We start from the raw sequence: 19,347 nt of genomic DNA, 5'->3' as shown, positions 1-19,347 counted from the left end.
CGGAAAAGTTCAGCAGAACCTGTTTGTTGTTTTATGGTGATTACTGATGGTTGTGGTGGTGGTGACAGTGAAAATAAAGGGTGGATGTCCTGAAGGACAAGTAATAGTAATTCCTTAATCTTACAAAGGAACTATTAATGAGCTGATGTATTTATTTATTTAACCTGGTAGATATAAGGCCATCAGGCCTTCTCTGCCCCTCTACCAGGGGATTACAACTATAACATGAACAATAAAATTACAATTAATATTAAATTTACAATTACAATTACAATAAAAATTAAAGTACGACAAGAATACCTGATTAATGCAAGCTAGACATTTTATCATAGAAGTTAAGAACAAAGAATATTTTGTATTTACTGAATTACAAATTGAATCTACAATAACAAAATTCTATAGTGATAAAATTACCGGATATTGAAATATTTTGTGATAGATTAAGAGAACTATTTACAAGAAACCATGTCTGAACGAGTCTCAATTACTGACCAAGTACCTAGTAAGTTTGCGTTTGAATTCAATTTTATTTCGACAGTCCCTGATGCTAGCAGGTAACGAATTCCAGAGTCTTGGCAGGGCTATTGTGAAAGAGGATGAGTATGAGGAGATGCGATGGGATGGTATTGTTAGTATTGTTTCATGGCGAGAGCGTGTGTTCAGATTGTGGTGGGAAGAAAGGTAAGTGAAGCGAGACGACAGGTACGAAGGAATAGAAGAGTTCAAGATTTCGAAGAGAAGGAGAAGTGAATGTAAATTTCTTTTTTTATCTAGTTTAAGCCAATCTATTGCTTCCAGGGATGGGGTAATGTGATGGAACCCCCCTCAAATTGTGCATGTTATTAATCCCCATTTCAGTATGGTTGATAGGCTTTCCCCTCTACTCACACTCTTTACAATCCGTGAAGGGGAAGATGCTTCTGTCTATCTTACTAACGTTCGACTAATTGACTTTAAACATAGTGAAAATTCTTATTACTGGAAATGTTTACCGATAATCTATATTTCGAAAATGTATACTAAGCGTTTGTGTTTTATTTTATTGTTGTTCATGTCAACTGGCACATTGAAAAGCTACTGACAGCAGAAGATAAATGTTTTCTTCACCGCTAGTTGCTACTCTAAGCATACACAACGGGACAATCTGCACTGTGTCGCTCCCCTCCGACTTCATAATACAAACTAACATCCCTTAATTTAATTAATTATTAGTTGAAAATATTGTAAGAACGACACTAATATATACTGATACATGTAATTGTCAGACAATTCTGTCACTGTATTTTATATCCACTGATGTACTTTATTTAATATTTTATTTTCTTGCGTTTACAACTTGGCGGGGTTCAGGTATAAGAGGCAACAGCTACCGCCCTGTTACTGACGGACTCAGGGCAAGTAGAAGGGGAAAGAAATGCCTTCGCATCCTCTCAACTTGTATGAAATGTCGTTTAGATCTCCAATGCACCTAGACAAAAAATAAATTAGCTAGTTACATTAATTGTAAACAATATGAATTGAAGATTGCAAAAATAGAAGTTTGGTAAAGAAATGTTCAAGAATTTAGTAGCCTCTGCCTTGAGTAGATAGCGATAAGCTAGCTGTGTGCCTATATCACGTGTAAGCATAACCAAGTAGTACGCGCCGTGGTACCATGCAACATTCCACACCTTTGCAGTTAGTGTTCATTCATTATAGTATTCTGCCCAAGGGCAGGTCTTTCACTGAAGACGCAGCATTTTTCCAATCTTTTCTATTTCCCACTTTCCTCTTAGTCTCCGCGTACGATCCATATATCTTAATGTCTATCATCTTATATCTTCTTCTGCACCGAACTCTTCTCCCGTTCCCAATTCCTTCCAGTGCATCCTTCAGTAGGTAGTTCCTTCTCAGTCGGTGACACAATAGCTGAATGTCTTTTTCTCTTCCTGATGGATTTCAGCATTTTTTCTTTCTTCACCCACTCTTTCTAGCAGTTTCGTTTCTTGTTCTGTCTGTCCATTTCACACAATCCATTCTTCTTCATATCCACATTTTAATGTTTCTAGTCGTTTCTCTTAATTTCTTCGTAATGCCCATGTTTCTGCCCCATACATAGCAATTCACTAGTCTCTTCCTCAGTTCTTTTTCGAGAGATCTGCAGAAGATACTCGATTTTATATTAAAAGCTTCTTTTACTTTGCTGTTCACCTTTTGATTTCCATTCTTCTTCATATCCACATTTTAATGTTTCCGGTCGTTTCTCTTCATTTCTTCGTTATGTCCATGTTTCTGCCCCATACATAGCAATTCACTAGTCTCTTCCTCAGTTCTTTTTCCAGAGATCTGCAGAAGATGCTCGATTTTATATTAAAAGCTTCTTTCGTCATTACTGTCCACCTTTTGATTTCCATTCTTCTTCATATCCACATTTTAATGTTTCCGGTCTTTTCTCTTCATTTCTTCGTAATGTCCAGCATACATAGCAATTCACTAGTCTCTTTCTTAGTTCTTTTTCCAGAGATCTGCAGAAGATACTCTATTTTATATTAAACGTTTCTTTTGTCATTCCTCTCCACCTTTTGATTTCCTGGCAGCAATTTATGTTACTGCTTATAATACACCTCAGCTGTCCACTTGTCCGCTTGCTCTATTGTCTCATTCAAATTCGGAAGTTTGCCTTCTTTATTTTGCTTCCGATAACCATGGTCTTCGTTTTGTTTGCATTTATCTACATCCCATAAACCTGACAGCTGTTATTTAGCTTCAGTAGCATGTTCCTTAGTATTATCTATCCTGCTAACAATGCCATATCAGCAACAAATCAGTATGTGCAGTTATTTTTATTCTGTTTTCTTTGGAGATCAAACTATGCGTACAGATTGAGGGGATATGTCGAAAGGAACTCGTCAGCTTGATATGGTATTGTAGAATAAATGTCGGATTTGTGTCTTATTGCTACAAAATAATTATATGTAATTGGAAATTTATCCTTTGAAAAGTTGGAAAATTTCAAATACCTTGGACCAACAGTAACAAATATAAATAATACTCGAGAGGAAATTAAACTCAGAATAAATATAGGAAATGCCCGTTATTATTCGGTTGAGAAGCTTTTGTCATCCAGTCTGCTCTCAAAAAACCTGAAAGTTAGAATTTATAAAACAGTTACATTGCCGGTTGTTGTGTATAGTTGTGAAACTTGAACTCTCACTTTGAGAGAGGAACAGAGGCTAAGGGTGATCGACAATAAGGTGCTCAGGAAAATATTAGAGGCTAATAGGGATGAAGTTACAGGAGAATGGAGAAAGTTACACAACGCAGAACTGCACACATTGTATTCTTCACCTGACATAATTAGGGATATTAAATCCAGACGTTTGAGATGGGAACGGCATGTAGCACGTACGGGCTAATCCAGAAATACATATAGTACATCAGTGAATAAACCGGGCGCTGTGTCCCTACTTTCAAAATTTTCCGCCAGTGGTCGCAGCTATTTGATTTGAGGTTGCAAACGCGAGATTCATTGTTGATTACTAAGATATCCTTGTATTTGTGAAAAGTCCAAGATAATAAAGGATACTGAGTCGCCCAGTTTAATACCGACTGGAGTAAAAGTTTTTCCATTGAATGTAAAAGATGTTTCAGCTTTGCTCGCAAAACACTTTGGTGGTGAATGGTTATCTTTGGAATCTTTCTTGTAGGCTATTACAAAAACATTGTCCACGTTCATTTAGTTCTGAAAATTGCTGAATATGGTCTTGTGATTCAGGAAGAAGAACGCCCTCGCCCAAAAAAAAAAAAAGACTGTGAAGTTGATTTGGCTGCAAATCAAGATTTCAGGTATAACTCCCTGTAAAGTTGATTTGAATAATTTCGAGGGAAAAATTGTTCCTGAGCCGGGTATCGAACCCGGGACCTTTGGTTTAACGTACCAACGCTCTACCACTGAGCTACCCGGGAACTCTAACCGACACCGGTCCAATTTTTCCCTCTATATCCACAGACCTCAAAGTGGGCTGACAACCGTCAAGCAACCAACTTCGAGTGCACACTAACGCCGTGTGACTTAAATTGTGGTTTTCTGTTAACGAACAGTGACGTGTATTATGCAAATCAAGATTTCAGGTATAACTCCCTGTAAAGTTGATTTGAATAATTTCGAGGGATTGATTTGGCTGTCCCGTATAATGGTCGGGGGAATGACCATACATTTCCAATCTTCTACATTCAACATTTTCCCCACTTTTTCTTCATTATCTAAGTTGTTTGAATATAAAATACTGTTACGTGCTGATATCATCATAATTGATCGGGAGAAGGATAAGGGTGTCATTCTTGATTCCACAATTCGTTTCGAGATGCATGAGCAACAGCCACAAGAGATGTGTCGTGAAAAACAAGTCATCTATGAGCCTTGTTGTCAGCATCTTGGAGCACAATACCACATCACACATTGTACAGTTTTTGGACTCACGTTCGGTGCCCGTGGCACGATCCCACGAGAAATTTTAAACCAACTTAAACAATTTAAATTTTCTGATGCAACGATTGATGCCATAGGATCTCAAGTGTTAAAATCATCCTTAGCTATAATTAGTAATCATTTGTACCCAATAGACTTTTATTGTAAATGATTTCCTAAGTTTTCGTATTATTTATCTTAATGTTTTCTTTTTCCTTTCAAATTGTCACACTATTGGTTTTAATGATTATTCTTTACGAATTGATTATTAGGCCGATCTATTCGAACCCTTATTTATGGCGGCTTCTTTTTTTTTTTTATAAAAGATTGTATATTGTGTTGCTGTGAATCTGTATAAATCCTCATGTGTTGTTTGGAAACCAAATAGGGTAAACTGTATACTGATTGACCACTTGCTAATGAATAATAAAACAATGAAATAGCGGAAAACAGTGGTAACTTATTGAGAGAATTTTAAAGGCATTGGTTGGTAGAGCAGCTGGCTACGGACTGGAAGGTCCGGGGTTCGATCCCAGGTGGTGACAGGATTTTTTCTCGTTGCCAAACTTTCAGAACGGCCCCGAGGTTCACTCAGCCTCCTATAAAATTGAGTACCGGGTCTATCCCGGGGGTAAAAGGCGGTCAGAGCGTGGTGCCGACCACACCACCTCATTCTAGTGCCGAGGTCATGGAAAGCATGGGGCTCTACCTCCATGCCCCCCAAGTGCCTTCAAGGCATGTTACGGGGATACCTTTTACCTTTGTGTCAAGTGAAGATTCAGAAACAAATCAAAATCAATAAACAAAAGAAAAAATAAAATTTTAATGCAAAGGTAAATTGAATAAACACAACAAGTCCACTTTTACAGTTATTGACCTTCTACTGCACAGTTATTGACCACACACTTATTAGTGATTGACCGTCTACTGCACAGTTATTAAATACTCACTTATTAGTGATTGAAAAACACATTTTCACAGTTTTCACTTTTTTCTTGTCTGTTTCGTTTCTCTTGTTCTGATCTTTCTCATTAAGAACTCTTCGCCACCGGCGTAGATATGTCGGCTAAGGCGTTTGCCTGCCGATCCGGAGTTTCGTTCGGGCGCGGGTTCAATTCCCACTTGGGCTGATTACCTGGTTGGATTTTTTCCGAGGTTTTTCCCAAGCGTAAGGCAAATGTCAGGTAATCTATGACGAATCCTCGGCCTCATCTCGCCAAATACCATCTCGCGATCATCAATCCCATCGACGCTAAATAACCTCGTAGTTGATACAGTGTCGTTAAATAACCAAGTTAAAAAATAAAAGAAATAGGCCTAAACTGTTCTCGCTGCCTTTTCTTTCATCTCTTATTCGCTTCCTTTCTTCTCTTGCCTCTTCTTCCATTTCTCTCTTTTGTGCCTTATCAGAAGCAAGTGTGTGTCATTTCTCTGATGTTATTAGAAATGGCTTCACTCAGCACTGCACGAGGACCAAAGGACACTTTTCCTTCAACGGGATATTTGTTTCTGGATGCTAAGGTTGCTTTTAGAACACCAAAAATCTTGGCAGCTTCATTTAAACCAATTCCACTGCGGACAGGTTCCACAGCGTTTCGTAAAGCTTCCTCTGTATAATGCACTTTACCTGGCTTAGGCATTATAATATAGTATCAGTCCTGTAAAAATCCCCATCATTTAACCGATAACATATATAGAATTGGAGCAAATTGGTCGTTATTCTAACAAATAATTTATAAACGACCAATCACTGTAGTTTGCGGACATTCACTTTATAGTGATTGACCACGGGGCATTTTTATGTCATATAAAAACTTTTACAAAATAATATTCTGTAGACGGAAACCTTATACCTTTTCTCACACTAAGAGTGTAAAAACGAGCACCAGAATTTATGTATTCTTTGCAGAATAAATAAATTATTGTGTGCATTATTCTTTGCAATTTCTCTAGTTACTTACACTTGTTCACGTTCAGCTGCATCTCCAATCGATTTCAGTCCTCTCAGACAACAGACACTAACTCAGTGGGATGAACAGCGACAACTAACCACAAATAAGGGTTGCTACTAGAGGTATATGCAGCAAAAAGTGAAATCACGATCGTAGTTTATTCACAATATGCTTTAAAAAAGGAAACGGTCAATCACCGTATACTGGCCAATAACTACCTAGTTTACCCTACTATACATAATCATTGTATTGTTTCAAAACCAGATATATGCAAACTAAAATCCTAATTATTTGGGAAAATACACATTTTTTAATATTCATATTTTATGTATATTTCTATCCATCCCATTTCTAAATGTTAACAACAGTTTCACTTTTTAAATTAATCATACAGTAAGGTTATAATGTTTTTGTGTTTCTTGAAAAAAATGTGATTGTGATGTAGCAGCTTTTGAAACTATAAGACTTAAATATGACACCATCCGGGTTGAAACCCGAATTTGCGACGGTTAATATAATTATCAAATATTGTCAAATTTAATTTCTCTGGCCAGAATTGTTTTAGGTTAGGAATTTGTATTAATAGTACATTATGCAACGAGCCTATAATGGTAGTAATTAAGACGCGAGTATATTTGTTTATGAAACTCGCTTGCGCTCGTTTCATAATTTTCATACGAGTGTCTTAATTACCATTATAGGCAAGTTTCATACGACTTTTTATGCTCGACAATATTTCTAACTCGAAATTATTCAGAAGTATTCATGTTATGGTTATGTAAGTGAGGAGTGGAACTGACCTGAATTGTGAGATGTGCGCAGACGCGAAAGTATTGATTTTTTTCCGAAACACGAATGTCATTGACCTTGATATAATCTAGAGAATAACATGAACATTAGGCTTAATATAATCTGGAAATTGATTTAAAATTGAAAAACGAGGTGACAAATTGAATTTATTTGAATATTATTTACAATTAACGCTAATTATTATAGTAACAGAACATAACCTTCTGCGACAGTATTGGATTTCCAGCCTCCGTGACTTTTCGCTAATTGTCTTTCGATTGCATATCCGAGAATAATCGATACTTGCGGTTTTTTAATGGTACAATCAGTACAAAGGTGTTTTCTCATTGGCTGAACAACTGAATTATAATGAATAGGTGTACTTTAATGAGGTGCATTAAAGGGCTACTACCAGGTGTATAATTACTACATTTCGGCATGGTCGAGCATAAAAATTCTTTTGTCGCATGTAGTTGATCTACGGTACCTACATTCTTTCTATTAATAACTGATCTAAGAAAATAGGAGGAATAATTCATTTCACGGATAATGTATAAGCATCAGTACAACGTGCACTTTCTTGTGTGTGTTTCATAACTCCAGTAATCTGCGAAGTTCGCAATATAAATTTGAAAACACTACTCGGACATTTTAATTAAATTTGTTGCGGTTGACGGGACTTGCTCTCTGCGGAGCACTAGGTTTCCTCTGCGGGCGCAGGTGTGTGAAACGGACAGGGTTATCGGAATGTAAGAGCAGGCAGCAGGGCACAGTCGCGGAGAATAGTAGGAAAAGGAAAGCGCGCCGCCTCTAAAGTGTTGTTACGCCTGAGCATACACACTTCTGCAATCGCAGAGACAAGAAGGGCGATATATCACACATTTAATAACATTTGCAGAGTGACTTACAGTTTTTACCCAACCCCTCGTTCACGTCTTTCTGTTTCGAGTCGTTAACGTTGCTTTATAAGACTGCAAACTACTTCATCACTAAATGCGGATATTTTGTGCTGTAAGGTGTAAGCCATCTGTTCGTAACTCTGTCTTCTTGTCAGAAAGAAGCGAACGTAAGGGACTCGAATTTTAACGGAAGAAGTCATTCTTAATTCAACGTATGTATTTTTGTGTTATTTAAGAACGCTGTATCAACTGCAAATTTATTTATTATAGCATGGATAGATTGGTGATAGCTAGATGCTATTGGGCGAAATGACAAATATTACAAAAAAAATAGCACAATTGAATCGGTCGGAGCTAAATGGAATTAAGTCAAAATATGAAGTTTTGGGTTATGCAACAATTTGAACAACTATGTCATGCGCATCGAACGGTCGAAGAAGGAACTAAGACTTTTAAATAGGGTAAAGTAGGGTCTGTTGGGCTTGTTGGACACTCTGTACTTTAACGTGTTACCTCGCCACTTGTGGGCACCACATTCTGCTAGAAGTCAATGACGGAAGTAGCCCCACTCGTGCCTACTTCCGTCATTGACTTCTAGCAGAATGTGGTGCCCACAAGTGGCGAGGTAACACGTTAAAGTACAAAGTGTCCAACATGCCCGACTGTCCAACAGACCCTAGTTTACCCTATTCCTTTGTCTTCTATAACATAAAAATATAATATTTGTGTTATTAGTGGAATATTTTTTGCTTCTCCTGAAAAGTTGTCAAAAGTGACTTAATTCCTTTTAGCTCCGTCTGATTCAATTAATAAAAAAAAGGGTTACAGATTTTTAATAAGTTAATAACACACCAGCAGTTGATTTAATATCGCAAAGCAAAGTAAATAAATTTTATGCAATAAACGAATTTGGCTTATGAATGAGATAAATAAACCAGTAAACAACAGATTTATGCAAATATCTCTTTTTTTTTTTAACTGTCGGTTGGTATATTGTAGCACAGCTCTGTTCATTCGGAAAAATAATGTCAAAATGTCGTAAACCACCGATGTTCTAATTACTTAATTATCGTACTTTTAAAATATATTTTCTTCACTAGAGGTATTTATAAATGATTATATGGGAAAAGAAAGTTTGTATGAATTTGCGCGAAGTTATTGGTACAGGCCTACATCTGTTTAAAGGTACGGTCACATGTCGCTACTTTTGCAGCAATGCAGTACAAAAAACTGCGCAACTCTCTTACTGCGACGTGTGAACAACGGTGCAACCCGAAAAGTAGCGGCTACCGAACCTGCTGCCCTCTACTTTTTCATACTGCGCGCAGCTTAAAAGTAGCGACGTGTGAACAGAGTTCTCAGGGTTGCAGCCGCAGCATTTTTGATATCGGTTTTGTTGAAACTTTTGCTGCGGTTGCAACCAGTGTTGCCACCCAAATGTGCCAATGATACTTTTATTGTTTGAATATATTTTAATGTTAGATGTGATGAAAATAAATTATTTGTAACAGTTATTAAATACACAACACAGTCTGAGCATATTTACTGACGATATAATTCATTTTTTTAATTTTCCGTTGAGTAGTTCCAAACAGGAGGGTTGCCAACATTGATTACGTGAATATGCTGATGGTTATCATTTAAGTATATAGGCGTTTTTAAAAGCTTTATAGTAAAAAAAATGTCAATTTCTGAATACTAGTTAGGACAGAAAAGCAAATAATAGATAAGTAAGCTTTTGCATGAGTTTATTAATAATGCGAACATAACCACAAAATGTATATTGAGAAGTCAACACGGAGATGGAAACCTGCAGCATGACTGCGGCTGCAGAAGTAGCGCCTTGTGTGTGAACAGACTCGCAACCTCCAGTTGCAACCTTTGCTGCACTCGGGTTGCGCAACACGAAAAATAGCGTGCAGCGCGCTACTTTTGGCTTACGTGTGAACACGACACGCAACTTTTGCAGCTGCAGTACAAAAGTTGCGCAGCAAAAGTAGCGACTTGTGACCGTACCTTAAACCGTACAGTTCATAAATGAAGTGTTATGTTTCCTTTTGATTTGTAAAGAATTCATCTTGTGTGGAATTCAACAAGCGAGATTTCAATGAATGATTCCATTTGTACATTTCTTTTCAATGACAGTTCAAGAAAAGAAAGTGTAAACTGGAGTGTCATTCGTAAAGTGATGAGGGACCTGAATTATTGGCAAGCGCATAACGAGAGTAAGAACATTATTGATATCATGTATTACATTATATTACCACTAAACGTTGGTTGGTTGGTTTACTTGCTACCAATGGCTGATGAATTGCTGGTTCTTTCCTGCTTCTGTAGGATTATTTTTGTTAAACAGGCCATTTTGTGCACAACCATTAATCATTACAGGCCACAAAATGTCTGCAGTGCTTTCCGTTGCTGCACGTGGGAGTTGTAAAATTCTGTAACGTCGTCAAAATTTCTCTTTAACTAAGGAGACAAAGATGCCAGTCTCGTGATTCGATCCAGCGACCCCCGCCATGCCACATGCGCGAACTCTGCCAGATCGAGATATGAGCGTGTTAATGAGGCTGTGGCGCTAAACCTGTTCTATTTGGAGCGCTTTCGGATAGGTTCCAAAATGTCTAGTGCCAGTAGTTCACGCCTGTGCCTGTTATAAAATCTGAACAGTCACCAAAAAAAAAACAATGTAGAGCAAACATTCATTTCTTATCTTCACGCGGAGCAGAAGAAAAATCTTTGATCCCAGTCACTCCGCTTACGAGGTCTCATCTTTAAACGAGCTGAATGTAGACTATGGACAAAATTTATATCCGTGTCGGCGCACCGGTATCCTCGGCATTTCAACCCGGAGACCAGAGTTCAAGTACCGTTTCACTCTCGGACGTTTAGCAGCTTCATTGACAGCTTTTTGTGAAGACCTTCAGTTCTTTGCTAGCTAATGTTGCTGTTTAGGAGGTTTTCCCACCCATGGCCACAGTGGCTCTGTGTGCTTCGCAGTGAATGTCTTCATTCAAGTGAACGTCTTGTTGCGGTATTGTTGCCGAGATGCGCCAATGAGTGGCAGCTTGGGAAAAGGCTCTGAATTGTCGCGAATAATAAAAAACGACGTTAGGAGCAGATTGTCTACATTTCGAGCATAAAAGTCTGTACATGAATCTGATCCGGTTCTTTCATATTTAGGATTAGAGTTAAAGTCCAATCTAAAGGTGTATTTCATAAAGTTAAGAAATTCTGCATCTTGCCCTGTTTTATGTCTAATAATAATGTGGAATAATAGTACATTATGCAACGAGCCTTTAATGAAGGTAATTAAGAAGCGAGTATGGATATTTATGAAACTCGCTTGCGCTCGTTTCATAATTTTTAAACGAGCTTCTTAATTACCATTATAAGCGAGTTTCATACGACTTTTTATGCTCGACCATATTTCTAACTTGATATTATTAATTTTCTTTATATCTGACCTTGACCAATGTCCCGTATGTTGTGAGATGTTGGCAGACGCGAAAGTATTGATTTTTTCCGAGGAACAATGTTCACATTGACCTTGCTAGGCCATAAGAACCTACAGAGATAACATTGAAATTAAATTAGACATTGAAAAACGAGATGACAAATTGAATTTATTTTAATATTATTTACAATTAACTCTAATTATTATAGTAACAGAACATAACCTTCTACGACAGTATTGGATTTCCAGCCTCCATGACTTTTCGCTAATTCTCTTTCGATTGCATATCCGAGAATAATCGATACTTGCGGTTTTATAACGGTAGAAAGCTGACCTGTCATTGGCTGAACAGTTGTAACCTTAGTCGTCATTGGCTGAAAGACCTGACCTTTAATGAGTAGGTGTACTTTAATGACATGCATTAAAGGTCTGCTACCAGGTGTATAATTACTACATTTGGGCATGGTCGAGCATAAAATAAATTACATTAATAGAAATCTGTTCATTTGCTTCTTAATTTACATACAGATTTGTGTTGTCTTTCACGGGTACTGAGTTACTGGCATTTAACGGTGCTGCGTGCTTACATTTTGTCTGTATAAACGCAATTCAGTATTAATTACGCAGGTGGAAAGAGTTCGAGTCCCGATGAGGCCTGGACCTGAAACTTTTCATTTGCTGAAAATCGAACTACTCAGCCACCGCAGGGAACCAATAGTTAATGTGGAATTGTGTTTTCTTTCTGTAAATGGCCCCAAGAGAAACTTATTTTTATGGCCCTCGTAATTGCGCTCGAGTGGCCAAAATTTGTATAAGCACGTGCTTTGGCATAATTAACATGTTAGTATATACTATTTCTACAGGGTTGTTTCCCATCTCCGATAACGAATTTGAATGACATCATGTGCGTCCGGAACCACACGACAGTTGAACTGTGGAGCGAAGTGACAGACCAGTAGTGAGTGATCTCATAGTTACAGCGCACGGCGACTCCCAGCAGAAATTCCCAAGAAAATCGAGGCTTTTCGGGAGGGGTACATTACAACCCTTTCCAATGTCAAGTACAGTTAAGTGAAAGTAAAAGAAGCCTGCAATAAACGAGATTTCGTTATTTCCAAGAAAGGCATCTTCTGTGTACTTAATAAGATTGGTAAAGCTCGAATGGAATTAATTTGGATCATCTTGTGGGGTGCGGCGACTTGTGACGGAGGGGTGGATTTGCTTGCTTTTTCCACTCTGCTATTAATCCCATCCGAGCTTTGCCAGTCTTATTAGGTACACACAAGATGCCTTTCTTGGAAATAACGAATCCACGTTTTTTGCCAACTCCTATGATTTTCAAGTAACTGTACTTGGCATCGGAAAGGGTTGTTAGGCTATGTACACCTCCCAAAAAGGCTCGATTTTCTTGGGGATTGCTACTGTGATACACCGTGCACTCTGATTATGAAATCACTTACTACTGGTCTGTCACCTCTCGCCGTAATTCAGCTGTCGGTGTGATTTCTGACGCACATGATGTCATTCAAATTCGTTATCAGAGATCAGAAACAACCCTGTATACTTTACTAACGAAATGTGGAGTAAAGAATAAATAGCTTGATAAAATAAATAATGTAATTTTATGTTTTCGCTCTTTTATGTATTTAAATATTTTAGAGGTGGAGAAATATGTTATCAGTCACTATTGATACGTATGAGTCAGGTATCTGAACGCAAGTGTACGTTTCTGGGACGGGCGACTGTTTCAATGTATACATACATGCATACACACACGTAGCCTACATACATTACATGCATACGTATATACATGCATGGACACTTACATGGATACTATTCTGAAACTAATAGAACATCTAAGAAGAAACTTTGTCCATAGTGCAGAACTCATCCGTGATTATTCTGCCAGCAAACTTAGAGACTTTTCATTCAAATTCAAATTTATTCACAATTTACATTTGAAATGATACATATGTATATATACCCGAAATGAGCATATGCTCGTGCTCGGGTACAGTCCAGTAGTCTACATAAAATTTTACAGAGATCAATAATAATGTTGATGTTAGAAATAATAGTAATAATAATGTTGATGTTAGAAATAATAGTAATAATAATAATAATAATAATAATAATAATAATAATAATAATAATAATAGAATATCCGTGACGGAGATGATACAAAGATTAGTAATACAAATTAATAATAATAATAATAATAATAATAATAATAGTAATAAAACAAAAATATTTACAATAATAAAATAAAGAATAAGACGAATAAAATAAAATATAAACCCACTTAGCGAGAGTTAACACAACTTAAATAAGCATATTATAACCAGAAAAAAATGACGAACTCGAAAATCAACAGAGAAGTTCGTTGTATCGCAGACGACAGCAACCGCCGTATTGACATTGTGTTATGCATTATTGGTAGTAGGGGGAAGCCGAAGGTCTACGTAACTGCCGTTCTGTTCGAATCTTCCCATACAATCATGGGAAGTTAATTTTGAAAAACAAAATGTCCACGAGTCAAACTGTTCATTATTACCAGGATAAATACAAATAATACTGAAATATATTAATCAGTTTTCAGTTATAGAACTCCCCTTTTGTGCAAGAGGTATCATAACAAAGTATTTTATGAATGGCGGGGAAAATATAAATTTCAATAACTCTCTAGTGACAGAGATAGTGACGAGTAAAATCAAGTGTATCTGTGGCGATGCTAAGGAATCATTTATTGGAGATATACACTGTTATTAATTAAGAAAACGATCTATTTATATTTATTACAATGTTTTATCTTATAGGTTACATGTATCAGATAAATACAATAAATATTAGTAACATATAATGCTAGTAACACTTAAAATAATAATGCAATTTATCAAATATCATACAAATATTTTCACTTTATTTTTAAACTTAAGAATGTGTAGATTGCTTAGGTCTGGATTATTTTGCAATACTGAATTGTATAGTCTTGGTCCGTAATTCCTACTGTGTCTTAATCCAGCTGTAGCGTGGCATTTAGGTTCTGGCAAAAGAGTTGGGACATTTTTTCTGGTGTTATGTATATGTTTTTCAGTTATAAAATTCATTCGATTTTTATGAAAATAAATTAGTACTGTATGTTTATATATTCCATGTATTGTGGGTCCCTATCACCACTGCATGGCGCGTCCTCAGGTTGAGGATCGAGGAGACTGCCTCCAGATATGGAGGGTAGCTGTGAATATATTGAATAAGCAGTCGCGGACAGCCGATGAGGGGTGGTCCTCCAGCTTGGGGGTTGGGCGAAGGGCTAACAACCCACCACCGTAAAAAAACAGCTTGTTACGAATCCTTCAAATAAGCCTCGGAATGGGACTGATTCTCTGGCACGACCACAGCAAAGGAGTAAGGTTTTGAGATTTGGTACTTGGAATGTTACAAGTCTATATAGAACAGGAAGGGTAACATTAGTAGCAAAATAACTAGCTAAATGTATTCTTCACCTGACATGATTAGGAACATTAAATCCAGACGTGTGAGATGGGCAGGGCATGTAGCACGTATGGGCGAATCCAGAAATGCATATAGAGTTTTAGTTGGGAGCCCGGAGGGAAAAAGACCTTTAGGGAGGCCGAGACGTAAGTGGGAAGATAATATTAAAATGGATTTGAGGGAGGTGGGGTATGATGATAGAGAATGGATTAACCTTGCTCAGGATAGGGACCAATGGCGGGCTTATGTGAGGGCGGCAATGAACCTCCGGGTTCCTTAAAAGCCAGTAAGTAAGTATGTTTATATATTTGCTCAATTTTTAGTACTTGGAATTCAGAATAAATAAATTGTGTGGGATAATCAAGTGGTTTATGCAGACAAAGACATGGATTTGTATTATCCTTCTCCCAGTAATTATTGCATGTTAAAGGTCAGCTAAGTTTATCTACACGCAGTCATTTTTATGAAATAAAATATATTTTACTTGTGTAGTTATTAAAAGGCAATGTAATCACCTTTGTTTCTGTATACAGTGACACGAATTTGCATGTGTGTCAATGAGAGGCTGTTGTCACGTCTTTCTTACGAAACTTTTACAGGTCATACTGCTTTTAATTATTGTGCTCGCGCTAAGGTTTGATTACGGTGTAAGCAAAATTACACTTCATTTTCGTTTGAAATTTTAAGAATTACTAATTGCTCGGTATTTCTGAGCAGAGTTGAAAGATACATGTGTAGACTCGGATGGTGATGTGGAATTCATGAAAAATGAGGAAGCTCGGAATTTTGAGAAGATTGCTTACTAACCGTTGCTAAAGGTGGTTAAAATAATCAGAATTAATTGCTTAATAAATAAGTTGACTGCGAAAGCTACGTGTAGGTTTGTGAGCAATGAAAATCGTGAGAACGTATCGCCTAGAATCGAACTCTGATAAACATACAAAGCAGCGCTTGTCCAGAGGAACTGAAGTGCATTGAACTTAATTATCGCATCCTGTAATGAGTCTTAAAAAGCGCAACATTGAGCATTGTATTGTACTGGAAACTTAATAAGTTCGACGACTTTTGAGATAAGAATTTTATTAAGAACTTCCTGCCTAGGTAATTTATTTATATATCTTTCAGGCTTGTTATCCTTTCTGGTAATTTAACTTTGTGGACTCGATAAGTGATGACGATGACAAAAGAGTAACTACGAGTATTTGGAGTTACTCCAACAGTAGGCTTCCACATGACAACACAGAGAATGGATTAGGATTAACATTCTTGGTCACGGTGTGTGCTGTGTTACTATTCCCTTGCTGCGTTAGGAAGTGTGGCAGCAACCTTCCTTGAGTTAAATGCTATCCCTATGAAGGCGCTTGGGGGACATGGAGGTAATGCCCCATGCTTTATTTACCTCGACATTATAATAAAGTTGTGTGGTCGCTAACACGCTCCGACCGCCTTTTACCCAAGGGGAAAGACCCGGTACTGAATTTGATCGGAGGCTGAGCGAATCTCGGGGTCGTTTTGGAAATTTTTGCAACAACAAATTTCCGCGCATTGAGCCCAGGACCTCTAGTCCGTAGTCTTTCCCTCTACAAACAGAGCTAACCGGTCTAATAACAGAAATGTTTATATGATAGGATATATGATATACGATATAGATATTATTTATTTTTTATTTTATTGGGTTATTTTACGACGCTGTATCAACATCTAGGTTATTTAGCGTCTGAATGATATGAAGGTGATAATGCCGGTGAAATGAGTCCGGGGTCCAGCACCGAAAGTTACCCAGCATTTGCTCGTATTGGGTTGAGGGAAAACCCCGGAATAACCTCAACCAGGTAACTTGCCCCGACCGGGATTCGAACCCGGGCCACCTGGTTTCGCAGCCAGACGCGCTGACCGTTACTCCACAGGTGTGGACTAGATATTATATATATGACATATATATGATATAATTTAGTATATATATATATATATATATATATATATATATATATATTTAAATATCCTAATCTTGTCAATTCTAATAGTTTTAGTATTAAATTTAATACGTTATGTGTGGATTTTATAAAAATTGAAGAATTGTAAATTTAAATTTATATACTATGCAATTGAGGGCTTTGCCGGAAGAAGGACGGGTAGAGCTATATGCCCTTCTTCGGGAAAACGGTTCAAAATGTAGTGAATAACTATAGTAGTGAAATTTTGTTTTGATTGTACAGTACATACCTGCAGGACAGGGCTTCTTGCGTGTATAACATTTTATTCAGGTGCGTTTTAAAATCTTAGATTGCATGTTTCTCAATTCGCAATATTGACGTATACGCCCTTCTTCCGGCAAACCCTTCAATTGCATAGTAGACATAAGACAAATTGTATTGTATAATTATTAATTTCAGTTCAGGAATCCGCCCCTGAGTACGAGTTCTACTCTTTCAGGGATGAGCTAAAGTTTTTTCTGTGTAAATATATTATATTTTATGTTACAATTATTAGCAAAATAATAAATAAATAAATAAATATGATATAATTGTAAGGTAATACGTATAATACAATACGACATAATAAATATTTGTAATCAAACGAATATATATTTTTGTGAAAAACTGATTTTACTAGTTAATGGCATTCCTGACATTTCTGTTACTCGCCCTGAGTTTTTCAACAAAAAAAAAAAAAAATCAATTTACTGTACTTTAAATCTACAAATACAGAATACTCTCCATTCCAATCTTCAATAAATTAATTTCATTTAAAAGATAATGGAAAAGCATTTTACTGACATTGTGACAGCATATCTGAAAATTACGAGAGAAGCGATGTTTACATTGCCGTTAGTACTTGTGGACTTGGCCCGTGGACCCAGAGATAGCTGCTACAACGCGTGTATGTTCACAAGTTACCTTTAATAAGAGGAATTATTTTTAGTTGTCGAACTACAACGGTAAATTAGTTGCAGTAGTCTTAAATACAGCATTCTTTGCGGGGGTCTTACTGTTACTCGATCCAAAAAGAGAGTTCTTTAATGGGCGATATGATTTTTATCACGGCTTCCTACGAGAGGAAGCTAAGTCTGGGAGCACTGTCGTAGATTTGTAACACGTGATTGGATCCTGTCTTTGATGAAGGGCATCAGATAATGTTGGTTGTCCATTTCTCGTCCACGTTGAATTTCTACACTAAACAATATAGCCTATAATCTGAGCAGAAACTGCTGCCACTGGTACTAGTTTTGGTGTCGGTACTATAACTTACTGCGTTTCATAATGTCTGACAGACGACGTAAGCATTGCCAGCAGACGAAGGGAGGAGGATAATTGCTAGTCATTAAAGCCCGGACTTACAAGCACAATCAAACAGTAAAATAAGCAAGCAAATAAGCACGAAAATGGTGAAAATGAGCACCAAAATAAAGAAAAACGAATGCACGGAAATATGATGTTAAATTCTTTCATAGAAATTTTACCTTATTGATGGCTGTTGCAGTATACAGTCATCCTGAGATTTTCCTGTGTGAAGCTCCCGCGTCTGTAAGTGAAAAATGATTTGTAAAGTGAAAATTTTCTTTCGACGTCGCATGATATCACAGGCGCATGTGAAAAGTACCACAGTTCTTCTTCGGTGAATTCTTCTTCAATATCTATTTCTTCACCAGAAAGCTTTTTAGAAATCTGACGCAGTGTTTTGTAACCGGAATCTTTCTGTAATATCAGAGTTTGCCGAATGCAATTTTTTGCAACACCATGTTTTTCTGAAGATATTGTTACCAAAATTTCGTCTATCAGAGAAAGTGAATGTTCCAAGGTTTTCCCGTAATTAGAACTACGCAGTATTATTTCACAACGTCCTGGGTCATACCCTAGCATTGCTTATTTATTTATTTATTTATTTATTTATTTATTTATTTTGGTGTAGTTAAGGCCATCAGGCCTTCTCTTCCACAACACCAGGAATACAAATACAATAATAGAAATAAACAGAGGAAAAAAATACACTATTTACAAAGTAAAGCTACACAAGAAATAGAGAGAGAGAAAACGCTATAAACAAAGTAAAGCCACACAAAAATATACACAGGTTGCAGTCACACAAACTTTAAATGAGTGATTAAGTATCATAATTAATTGTATCCTAACTAATTAACTAACATAAACAAGAAACTTGCAATTTTAAGCTAGATTAAAAAATAAAACGAAAAAAAAACACAAGTCAATACTTCTAGCAATACCTAAAAACATTAACATTACGCATTCCACTGAAATTAATTTTTTATTGGCCAATAAAAAAAAGGAATCAGTGTAAATGACGGCTAGGAGT

The 19,347-nt window shown here is 36.9% G+C and overlaps 1 protein-coding gene and 1 non-coding gene across 3 annotated transcripts in view; one reads left to right on the top strand and one right to left on the bottom strand.

Moving 5' to 3' along the window:
* LOC138708176 (serine/threonine-protein kinase PLK1-like) overlaps positions 1–19,347 on the top strand; it is a 368,265-nt gene that overhangs the window by 182,298 nt on the left and 166,620 nt on the right. The window lies entirely within an intron of this gene.
* TRNAN-GUU (transfer RNA asparagine (anticodon GUU)) lies at positions 3,874–3,945 on the bottom strand. Its single transcript has one exon. It is a non-coding gene; the product is annotated as a tRNA-Asn (tRNA).

The sequence above is a fragment of the Periplaneta americana genome, chromosome 10, assembly GCF_040183065.1.
Source record: "Periplaneta americana isolate PAMFEO1 chromosome 10, P.americana_PAMFEO1_priV1, whole genome shotgun sequence".
Classification (NCBI taxonomy): Eukaryota; Metazoa; Arthropoda; class Insecta; order Blattodea; family Blattidae; genus Periplaneta; species Periplaneta americana.
Note: the sequence above shows the minus strand (reverse complement) of the source record. Positions and strands in the feature narration are given on the sequence as shown.